Genomic DNA, 12,777 nt, shown 5'->3' with positions numbered 1-12,777 from the left:
TGTTAGCTTTAAGCAGGTGCGCTTTCTCAGGAATGGGAGGGGTCAAGCTAAATAATTGGTGATTGGCCACAGGAAGCAAAATGTAAATGAGGAAGATAAGTGGGGGAACCTCCCCACCCAGTATCACATTAAAAATAAGTGTCTTCACATAGGTCAGAATGGCAGACTATTCTCCATTCCCTTCACTCGACTCTTTAGTCCTGTAAATAAATAAGAATGCTCTTTCTCCACATCCTCTCCAACTTTGGTTGTTTCCGGTCATGTTAATTTTTGCCATTCTCACGAGGTGGGATCTCACTGTGGTTTTGATTTGTATTTCCCTGATGGCAAGTGATGTGGAGCATTTTCTCCTGTGCTTGTTGGCCATGCGGATGTCTTCTTTGGTGAAATGTCTGTTCATGTCTTTTGCCCATTTCACGATCGGATTGTTTGTTGCTTGGGTGTTGAGAAACGAACAAAGGGTGGTGGAAGGGGAGGCGGCGAGAGGTGGAGTGACTGGGTGACAGGCACTGAGGAGGGCACTCGATGGGATGACCACTAGGGTGTTATACTATATGTTGGCAAATCAAACTTCAATTTAAAAAAAAAAACAGGTAAAGCTTAATAAAGTTACTTTCAAATAAGTAAAAAAGAAAAAAAGAGAGAATGCTCTGAGCAAGATACACCCAGCAAGAGACACACCCCTTTCAGACAAAAGCTAAGCTTTGTCTGCTTGCCCAAGGTGGCCTAGATTTTAGAGCTAAGATACTGAGGTGGGAACAATTGGAAGAACTGGCTAAACTAACTTTCTCCGCCAGAAGTGGGCGTAGGAATGATGTAGGAAATAAAGGGATCTCCCAGACCAGCTTTTCCTGTTTTAAGCCACTTATAACCAAGTTTAGGGGTCTTAGTACATAGGAGCCTAATGACTGGGTTTCAATTTGAAGAACGAAATGATTTAGAATGAAATGCAGCCAGCAGCAGCACCACATGACTAAGAGTCCACTGAGGCAGACCTTTTGTCTATTAACAAAAGACCTAGGAAGTGTTATGCCAAACAAATCAAAGTTCTATCTTTAGGGGAACTTAACAATTGTCTGGGAAGTGCCCACGAAACAGCCATGCAAATTTTCAAAGCAACAAACCGTAAAAGCGAGCCCATATGACTCAAACTGGGTAATAAATCACAGCCAGTGTTTATCAAATGCCAGACACTTTACAAACATCGTAACCTCCATTTCACAGATGAACAAACTGAGGCTCACAGGGCTTATTTGCCTTGCCCAAGGTTACATAGAGGTTGGCAACATATCCTGCTCTTCTCTCTACCATCACTCCCCACCCGTAGGTACAGTGCCCTACTACTATTGTAGCACAGGTAACCTGGAAAAATCATTATAAAATAATGTTGAATGAAAAAAATAATATGAACTGTGTACATCACAATCATGTAAAAGTTCATATTTAGGTAAGAAAGAAATGGAAAGAAATAGGAAGCACATTTAAAAGTCGTGTTAGGGTGGTAGGGTTATGGAGGAGTCTTGAAAATTCCTCTTTATGTTTTTGCAAATAGATAAATACTTGTCAAATGTTTAAATGATTATGCACTGAGGAGCATGTTCAGAACCAGGTAAAATCAATCACCAGGGAAGACTGCCCGGATAAGGCGGGTTTTCGTGACCATCTCGGGGTTATGTTGGCCAAAGGGAGAAAGAAGTTGCCAGAGCAGTGACAAGACTCTTAATTCAGCAAATTCAAAGGCACTAAAATATAGCAAGGCCAGTGCGGCACGGAGACAGTTGTCGGGAAGGATGAGATGTCTGAATTTTATAAGCTGGAAAATAAAGAGTAACACCATGACAGCATATGAGGAACTTTATTCTAACCGCTGTGTGCAGGATGGTTGAGAGGACAGAGACCAGGGCAGGGAAACCACCAGAAAACTGTGGAATGAGAAAAGCATTTGATGTGGTGCAAGTTTCCAGTCTTCCCTCAAAGCATAGCATTATCTAAACTACCCCATAAACTACCCTCAGATAAGCACATCCGCTGCATGTTACTCTTCTCTTAAGTGAGAGTTGGGGTACCTACAATCTCAGTGATCCCGTGAGACTTGTACCACACCAAGGCGATCACACGCATGAAGCTCAACAGGTATATAAATAATATGAATTAAGACTATTCAATGCACTGAAGTGTTGCTCTTCCCCTGCCCTTGAGAAACCCAGGAGGGCTTGAATAAGCCTCACGTGTGAGTGGGTATCCACGACACACCCATTAGAGAAATAATGTAATTAAAGTGAAATGCTCTGACTTGCATTTCATTAGTCACCGATAGATAAGCCAAATATAGCGCAAAGTTTAAATATGTCTAGCTGGGTGGTGGACAAGCTGCTAGAGGTAAGTAAGTGAATAAATTGATGTTTAAAAATAGCTGCTATTTTAGGACCATACAACACAAGGGCTTTGTGCGCTCACTTTTGTGTGACTTCACACCACGGTAGGAGCACATACTTCAGGACGACTGCTCTTGTTCTAATTATGGAAATGACGGGACTGATCGAATTACTCACAGCCTGTCTTGCATTACACCAGAGAAACGACTGGGCTTTGATATGATGACTGAGAATTACAGCCATCTGATAGGATGATTGAGAATTACAGCCATTTCTCCAGGCCTTTGAAGGAAAGGAAAGCTCAACTGATGATACAAACGTAAACCAGGGCGGTGGAAGGTTGTTCGACCTTCCGGACCGCTCAGGTGGGCTTGGTTGTTTTTACCCTTAGCTACTCCTGCCTCATTTAAAGGAAACTAGCTCATAGGAAAAGGAGCTACTGTAATCTGGACAGAACTACTGCTTTTTGATGGGTTTTTTTTATAGGTATTGTTGATGGGTGTCTCCTTTGTATAGTATCGGCTAGATTTTAAAATAAGCACTTTGTCCAACTAAAGAGGATCGGGGGAGAGGTAGAATGACTGATGAGCCTGTAGTGGCCTGATGTCCATAATCTGATTGGTTCACTCCCCATGTCTTTGCTCCTAGAAATACCACCAAAGGATTCAGAAGCTTCGCCTACCTCATGGGTTCGGTGGCTTGCTGTGGGTGGTGTGGTTAGGAAAACAACCAGGTTGGGGGGGGAAACCCCTCTTCATTCCTGAAGCTGAAACCCTGGGCGCTTGTGCAAAGGGAGAGAATGAGACTTCTCCTGGGCTGCCTGGGGCAGGGAATAGAAAAATCAGTGGCCACACGGACACAGCACAGTCTTGTCCCTTCATGCCCCAGACAGTGAGTATTATATGCATGATAATACGGTTTCTGCTCACACTTATTTTCACCTCCAGGTAGATGGTGGTTATTAAAGAGTCAATTGATCCACTTTCTTGGGCAATGCCCATTCATTTTTGACATTCACCCTTCCCCATCCTGCCGGATACTCCTCCACACGCACAAACACGTGCCAAAAGATGAGAAAGCCAAAGTTCTAAGCCAAGGTGTAACAGTATAGCTTCCCAGGTGCCAGTGTCTTGATGGTAGAGTCATAAATGACCCTCCCCACGGTGCTGCAGGTCAAGTGTGGAAGGACACTGAGACGTCATGGCTCCAGATCCAGTTTTCTTCTCCCCTTCTCTGGTTAGCCTAAGCTAGGGCAAAGGGTGATGGACAAATGCATGAAATAAATTTCTACCAGCCCATAATTTACTGAGCAACTTACACGGAACTGCATAAAAATAGCATAATGGTTAACCCCGATTAGTGTGTATTTTCCTGCCTTTCCAAATCAGCTTTGCTTCCTCTCCCTGCTGACCCGCACTGTATTCTCTCCCGCCCTACCCTCAAAAAGTGTTCACAAGAGGGGAGTCAGAAGACTGATGGTCCTTCAGGACAGAACGACTAATGAGGCTTTCAGTGGGCCCTTCTTTAGAATAAAGAGCTGTAGGTCCCTGCAGCTGATAAGACCGGGGCCCAGGAAAGGTCTGCTTGGAGCCTCTGAAATGCTGCCTGCCTTCACACACATTCTTGAGTTGGCCCCGATGCCAACTGCCAGGAGAACCAACTAGCCGCTTGTTGCTTATATTTCATTTATATCCATTCCACCAATATTTATTTCTTGGTTGCTGTGGCAGCATGTTTATTTGCTCTGAGTTCAGTATTTAAAGGAGACTGTGAGGGTAACGTCCTTAACCAAGAAATGTGAGCTGTGTCTACATCCCTGGAGCCCTGGGCTTCCTGGCCAGTAGCTTCAGACGCCCGGCCCCCGTTCTCTGTTGGCATTTTTCCTAAAACTGGAAATACCGACCCAAAGAATCATGCTTCTCAATCCCTCCTTTATCAACAGTGACTCTGGAGGAGGCAGGAGAGCACCATGATGTCAGCAGGACGCTGACAGGGACCTTCTTGGCACCTCCTTCCCCGCACTCACCAACACACCCAGGTGAGAGCAATGCGGCTTCCGTGCAAGCAAAACTCAGCACAGAACTGGCCGGGTTGGGTTTATGTGGGCACACACTTAGGCTGCGTGATCACCATCTTCCCCTTTTCCCCCTCCGAAGCTTCTCGTCCTGGTCCCTCAGCCCAGGCCACGGTGACTGATGGCATGAGCTGGGGAGACAGATACTGAATTCAAATCCCAACGCCATTGACTCCATATCCAGTTTTGGGCAAGTTTCCTAATTGCTCCGAACCTCACCTTCTCCATCCGTAAAATGGGGATATACGACCACTCTACAGACCGATGCAAGGATGAAATGGAATCATGCGTGCAAAGCAGTATGCCAGCTACCTAATAAGCACTCAATGAGTGCCAGCTACTATTATTTATGAACCACCATATATGTAGGTGCTCAGTTGAAGCGATACCCTAGGCACCATTCCACTTTTCCTTCTCTGTAGTCGACCTGAACTTTGGGCCAATTAATTCTACCTCCTAAATTCCAGTGAAATCCATTTCCTCCTTCCCTTCCCTGGGACAATAGCTCAACGTCTTTTCTACTATTATAATCTTTTAACTTACCTGGTACATTCACCCTCTTCCAACCATTCTGCGCACTTCCCAACAGTGTGAATTTTCCAAAATGGAAAGGTGTTCCTGACATTCCCCGTGTTCGGGTCCTTGGGGGGCTCCACTTGTTGCCTTCAGGATGCGGTCCTGGTTCCTCCGAGCAGCATTCAGAGTACGGACTGCATCTCACTGCCCCCTCTCCTTCCTCACAGAATGGTTTCTACCTCTTACAACAGCCTCAGGTCCAACTGCCTTTGCACAGACTGTTCCCTGTACATGTTCTTGTCTTGACAGGATGAACTCCCATGTATCCTCTTTTTTTTTTTTAAGATTTTATTTATTTATTCATGACAGAGAGAGAGAGGCAGAGACACAGGCAGAGGGAGAAGCAGGCTCCCTTGGGGAGCCTGGTGTGGGACTCAATCCCAGGACCTCGGGATCACACCCTGAGCCCAAGGCAGATGCCCAACCGCTGAGCCACCCAGGCGTCCCTCCCATGTATCCTCTAGCCAGAGTTCTTTCCCAACAGTCTTCCTAACTCCTCACTCACACATTAGACTAGTTTATTTTCTGTTCACTTGTCTGTCTCCCTTTGTTTAGGACTGAGTTCCTTGAGGTGAGGGGCTGTTTATCCTGTTGCATCTGTATCACCAGCAACAAACACAGATGCTGGGTCAGTTCATCCAACAAACATTCAACGAGCCTAGCACCGAACACACACTTGCTCTCCACCACTGCATAGGCCCCTGTGGCTCTGTGAGTCTTGGTGCCACAGGGAAATGTGAGCAGGATCTGACTACCTAAGCTCTGTCGTCAGGATTCCCACACAAACCTCAGTAGCTGCCCACTGGTAGATGCAAACCCTTCCGTGTAAGTGTTACCTAAATTTAGTCTCACAAAAACCCCGGAAAATATTACCTAAGTTTTGCAAATCAAAAAGCTCTGGGAGACTTAATGGCTTGTCCAATGTCAACCGGCTGGTGGTTGGCACCCCTGGGTATTAGGAGAGGCGGCCTTGCACAGCAGTTATGAGATAGCTTTTGGAGCAAGACCAATACCAGTTCAAATCCCAGCCTTTCCACATCTGAGCTGTATGGGCTTACAGAAGTTACTTCATCCCTTTGGGCCTGGGTTCCCCTCTCTTGGAAAGAGGGGGAAATAATACTTATCTGTCAACTTCACATGGGTTGTGTGAAATCCAAATTAAAAACTGAACATAAGGGATCCCTGGGTGGCGCAGCGGTTTGGCGCCTGCCTTTGGCCCAGGGCGCGATCCTGGAGACCCGGGATCGAATCCCACGTCGGGCTCCCGGTGCATGGAGCCTGCTTCTCCCTCTGCCTGTGTCTCTGCCTCTCTCTCTCTCTCTCTCTGTGACTATCATAAATAAATAAAAATTAAAAAAAAAAAACTGAACATAAGCTTTTGGTCCCAGAGCCTCTAAGATTCTCAGGGGGACCCAAAATCATTTCAGAGCCCATATTCTTAATCATTCCATGGTTCTTACTTTCTGAAGAAGGATTGAGACTGAGAGGAGAAAAATCAATTCGATCTGAAGTTATACAGGGAACCTGAGGTCCAAACCGAATGCTCTTGTGTCCAGTAATCAAGGACACCAAGAAAATGACCTGTGCGCCAAGTACATTCTAGATATTTTCCTAGAGAATTCAGATCTTGTCTGCCACCAAGTCATGAGGCTTTGTGAGGCGGGGAAGTCCTTCAAAAAGTACAAATAGACAGGATTGTTTTCATTACTAACAGTCTGAGTTGGGGCCTTCTGAAGGTCCGGTGAAAATGTCAGGTTATCTAAACATCATCTCCTCCTCCTATCACTTCTGTGGGTAGTAGGCATTTGAATACCCACTAAAATTAGTTGTTAATTTTGTCAGGTAGAGTATTTTGGTCCCATTTTGTGAAAATAACGTGACCTACTTATAGGTGTGGTATAAACGGAATAAAATTGTTTTCACCGTTAATTGTAATCTTAAAGCTCTAGACAATGATAATAATATTACACAATTATTAAGCTCATACTATGTGCCAGGTACTGGGGATTTTTTTTTTTTAAATACGTTATTTCACATAATGGAAGAACCCAGTGAGCTATCTGAAGCCTAGTTATCCTCAGCCATTCCGTACGAAGTACCTATTAGATAGTAGGCCCTAGGCTCTCAGGGAACCAAAATAAGTAACATGCCTCCCCTGTCCTCAAGGGACTTACCATGCAGCTCCAACTTAGATCTCGCCTTGGACAAAAGGAGGGATAAATAAATACCTAGGTAGACTCAGTGGAGTAGTCCGCCTTAATCTAATACAAGCCAACGGGCAAAGGAGGGTAAATCATCACTGCAGTGCAGAGGCAGTAGGAAAGGAAAGTAGAGCTGGGAAATTAGGAAAGTCTCCATGGAAAGACACTCTCTGAGATCACGAGGCCTCCATAGGATCGTCTTAGCTCTCGAATCCAGTGTCCTTTGCTATTCTCATTAGAATTTCCATTCTATTTATAATTTTGACCTAAGTCCCAGCACCTGTTGTGACTCTATCTCGCAATCAAAGTAAGAGGATCTGGCTTGCCTCTCTCTCTCTCTCGTGTTCACAGGGTTGCTCCCTTGCAAACCCTATTTTCCCATGATCTGCCTCTCACCCTTGACATAGTGTGACTGCCACCAGAGCACAGGTCCCTTGGTCCGTACCTCACTGAGTCTGAGTCACGGAAACATTCCAAACAAGGATGGGAAATGACAGAAGGAGTTCCTGGCTTCAGCAGGATTTGTCTTCTTTGTGAGGACAACGTGACCTCAAATTAGACTGTGTCTTTTGGGTTGGGATATCATACCATTTTGTGAAACTGCTTCTAAAAATCATGTTTTATAATAAGACCAACTTTTCACTAAACAGTGAAGCCTTTCATTTGGCACATTAGACGGTGTTCTTTAAAAACCCCAATATTCAGGAGGCCTGGGTGGCTCAGTGGTTGAGCATCTGTCTTTGGCTCAGATCAGGATCCCGGGGTTCCAGGATCAAGTCCCACATCGGACTCCCTGCACAGAGCCTGCTTCTCCCTCTGCCTTTGTCTCTGCCCCTCTCTGTGTCTCTTGTGAATAAATAAATAAAATACTTAAAAAAATAAAAATTAAAAAAAAATAAAAAACCCAATATTCAGTAGTAGTCTTAGGATTACGTTTACCTTTGAGTTGGATCTAACAAAATTTCACCTTATCGGTAGTTCTGGTGTTGACAGACTACTCAAATGCATTAACAACCTGGAAACATTCACTCCGAATATACAAATAACAACACTTGTGCATAAGCCGATATAACTCATCCAAGATTTAAATCATTGCATTCCTTTGTCCTAATACATCTTCCTGGTTTGGGGAGGCTTTGAATTATATAGCTCAAAAACCACACACTAGCAACTCAGACACAAGCATACACATGCTTGAGGCTTGTGTGTATTTGCAGACTGTAGACGTGACTTTTATGCCGTCCTATTCCCCCCTTTTCAGGGTAGCCTTGAGCTGTAGAATGTGCCAGAAGCCATTTCTCAACAAGGCAGATCTGGCCAGGCCCCTTGCCCACATAGAACCTCGCCATCAATTACTGAACCAGGTTGAAGCTCCGTAAGGAGGATGAAGGTCTGCCACGGTGTCTCCACCTGAGTTTCAGCAGCTTCCCCAGCTGCCCCAGGCACCTCAGGATTTCCAGCCTTCTGGAATGGACCCCCTCAGTCCCCTCCACAGGCTCCAGCTGCCTACTCTGTACCCTTTGCCCAGACTCCCCCTCAGCCTACAGGGCCTCCTGTCTGGAGCCCTTCCAGGCAGACCTTTGTCCTTGTCCTAAAGACAAATTCAAACGCCAGTCTCCCTGAGATGGCTGTCACTCCTCCCCCACGTCCTTCCTCGGGGGTCACAGCATCCTCTCCCACTGCCCCACCTTATGACAGTTCCTACACGGTGCTGTCACTATGGGCTGACAGGGCTGCCTCCCCTACGCCCGGGCCCCCGCAGGCCGAGATGACTTCTTCCCCAGCCCCAGCACGTTTCCATCAACGGGGCCCATTTGCAGTAGATGTTTGTCAAATAAATAAGTGAACAGAATAGGTGAAATCGATCTTCCATCTTCCTCCACCTTCCCCATCCCCGGCTGCCGGTCCTCACCCTTCCGGCCCTGACTTCCCGGCCCTCGTCAATGCCCTCTCTCGGTCCCTAGATGTCCATTGGGTTCCAGCCACCACACTCCTCACCTGCTCTCATTAATGGTTTTGATAAACTCATGAGGCCGGTTGATAAACTCAGCGATCATGTCAATGCTGACGTGGCGTTTTGGAAATTTGCCAGGTGACAAAAGCTTTGGCCCAAGTAACGAATGTCTAACTGTAGGACTTTAGGCCAGTCGGAGGCTCTCTCACCGTCCCTGCACCACGCCTGGCATTTTGTGTAGGAGCTGACTTCTCATGACTCTTACAGGTGCCAGTATCTCTGTAAACTCTTGGCTGTGTGGATCTGGGCACTGGGGAGTCAGCCGGCCTCAAACCGAGGGGCCCAGCCATTCTAGAACTACCAAATTATTGAAGCTGCTTGAAAAAAATAGATGTTTTGGGTTTTGTTTCATTTTGTTTTTTTAACAAGGGTCCTCTCATGTAAATTACATATAAGGGAGGCTTTACCTCCGAAAACAACAAAAAAATTAAACTCAGCAGACCTTATTTAAACACGTTAGTTCATTGCATCTTCTTATTTGGTGAACAATTGAATACATAGTTATTTCCTAATGGGGGAAGGGGATATAGAACCATTAAAACCCTGGTGAGAGCTGAGCAGAGGAAAAACTCTTTCTCAATGGTCTCTGAGTAGAGATAACAAGGTAAAGGGTAAACAGTAAGAAGATGAGCTCAGAAGAAAACCAGAGTTTTCAATGAACATCCAGCTCTGTTGCCCAGGAATCTGCAAGCTCCCTCTGTTGGGTGAGACACCCTCTTAGGAGGATAAAGGACGCATAGTGAGTCCTACCACCTGTACTGCACATCAGAAGAGGGCATGAACTATATGGAAGACCCACTCTCCCCAATTTCTGTACATCGGGCTGCTCGAGCTATAAACAGATAAAGAGGATACCGCCCGCCTTAGCATCCTCAGAATGGCCCCTGAAGCCAAGGCCACACTAACCAAAGCAGGAAAGCCAATCACAAACCATCTGGCTACATAGAAAGATCCTGAACTCACCTCCCCCCCAACCCCCAGACTGAGTCCACAGCTACAGATGGAACAGTTTCCTCTTCAAAAACCCTAAAGGCTGGCTGAGTGACAACTACATGGTAGGTAAATGAGAAGAAAACTGGGTGGGAGAGGCTGTGACACACTCTCACCGTAAACCCCATCCCTGGCGCAGTGACTCATCACTGGGAGGGAACTCAAAACCCAGAGCTCCTTCCTCCCTGAGGAGCAAAAGGCTCAAACCCTACGTCGAGCATCCCAAATTTTATGACACACACATAAGAGATGACCCTCCCAAAGATCTAATTTTGAAAACCAAGGGGGCCCACGGTCCCAAGAGCCATGAAACAGCTGTGATCTGAGACAGGGCTCTTAAAGGGTCCACTACTCACCAGGGCCAGGGCCCAGCTCACAGGTAGCCTTGGCACCCACACTTTAGTGAAGGAGGCTCACCCACTTCTACTAAGCCCTGGCTGAGAAGCAGGCATCTGATTGACAACACACATTTAGGAGGTGGCTGGAATGCTGTGCAGGGACAGGCACTGGTGGCACCATCTAGGCACTCCCTTTGCATGCTCCAGAGCACCAGTGTCTCCCAAGAGGTAGACTTTACATACATCTGGTGCCCTGATTTTTGCAGTTGCCACCCAGGGGATGCCTGCCTCTTGATCACCTGGCACTGGAGGCCAGGGGAGCTTGTGTTCCTGTCACATGGCGCTGGAGTAATTGCCCTGTCCGGCACCCCAGTTTTTGTGCTGCCAGGGGATGCCTCTTTATCACCCGGTTCTAGGGACCAGCAGGGTTGGTGCTGGTGGCCCTTCAGAACTGTATGTATTTGCATCCTGTTATAAAGTGGTGCCTGAGAGTCTGGCTTGAATGTAGGTGCTGAGATCCTCCCCTTTGGGACACTGACAGGTCTTGGCACATCCTCCACCGCTGGGTGCCACTGAAAATATATTAGGCTGTTTACACAAATACAGGAGTTTGAGGAACAACCAAAAGCTGGGGCAGAGCTAAACAAAAAGCTTCAACTCCTACATGAGGTCTCGCTCCTTCGAGACCGAGACCGGGGAGCTGATTGTTTCCTTATTTTCTCAGGTATTCATTAAAAATGCCCCTTTCCTACGGAGGCCTTCCTTGGCAGCCCCAAGTAAAATCTCAACCTCTCCTTAATACTTTCTAGCCCCCTTCCTTGTTTTTCTCGAACACATTACTATTTAACATGCAAAATATTTTCATACTATTTTGATTTCTCCCACATTACAACAAAATCAGTGATTTGTATCTATTTTTGCTTCTTTTTTTTTTTTTTTTTTTTTTTTTTTTTTTTTTTTACTGCTTAGCTCCTTCTTGTAGAGCAGCACCTGACATATGGTAGGTGTTCTATACATACATAGCAAATGAATGGATAAACATAAATAGATCAGCCTTCCACATATGTGTGGGTTTGTTCCTGGGCTCACTTTCTCATGCTATCATTCTAATTGTTTACCCTGCACAAATATGACACTGTCTGATTATAGCTTTGATATAAAAAGCCTTCATATCTGGTTAGGAAATTTCCTGCCTCTTTTGCCCCAACTCTGTATCTTGACTTTCCTCAAAACTTTTTGTCTTATAAAGGGGCGCCTGGGTGGCTCAGTAGTTGAGCGTCTGCCTTTGTCTCAGGGCGTGATCCCCAGGTCCGGGATCAAGTCCCACGTCGGGTTCCCTACAGGGAGCCTGCTTCTCCCTCTGCCTGTGTCTCTGCCCCTCTCTGTGTGTCTTTCATGAATAAATAAATTAAATCTTTAAAAAAAAAACTTTTTGTCTATTATTGCTCTTCTGCTGTTTTATATATATTTTAGAGTCATCTTGTCAAAAGGCTATGGGGTTTTTGATTTGCAATTTATAGATGAATTTGGAGGAGGATTCACATTTTCACAATATCGGGTCTTCTTGTCTGAATTGTAACAGGTAGTTCAATAAGTGAAAGAGCCCAAATGAGAATCCAGGTAGGTCAGCCTTTCACAGCAACCAATTCTATTTCCTTCTGTTGAACTTTGTGAAACTGATTATACATGTGGCAGGACTCCGGAGCTCACTCTGCTTAGTGTCATAACCACATCCTAAAATGCTGGCGGATTGCCCTCCTTCACTTGTAACACGTTCTGTAATTGACTAAAGGGGCTGTTGTCATCCTGTGGTCAAATGCAGTCAGTCCTCTAGGTCTTCTCTGAGTGTGGCAATGACCTTCACCTCTGGAAAACATCTTTGTAGTCACCCTGGGAGGAGGGTTTTTGATTCACTTTTAAATTAATTGCCTTGGGAATAAAAGGGAAAGTTTAAAAGAAGATAGTGACATACAGCACCCAGGCTCCTTTCATTTTACTCTGCTAACATGTTCCTCATGAACCATGAGAATTCATGAGGCAATAATTGGAGTGCTTGAGCAATCCCTTAAGGGATTGCAAGTTCCTGTTAATGTGTGCTGCTACTCTCCTGCCCCATGCCAGTGAGAGACTGCTAGTCAAACATCATCCTCTTCACCAGTGAGCCTAGATGGTCTTAGAATCATTTCAATATGGTGCTCCAGTAAGGGCT

The sequence above is a fragment of the Nyctereutes procyonoides genome, unplaced genomic scaffold, assembly GCF_905146905.1.
Source record: "Nyctereutes procyonoides isolate TBG_1078 unplaced genomic scaffold, NYPRO_anot_genome, whole genome shotgun sequence".
Lineage (NCBI taxonomy): Eukaryota > Metazoa > Chordata > Mammalia > Carnivora > Canidae > Nyctereutes > Nyctereutes procyonoides.
Note: the sequence above shows the minus strand (reverse complement) of the source record.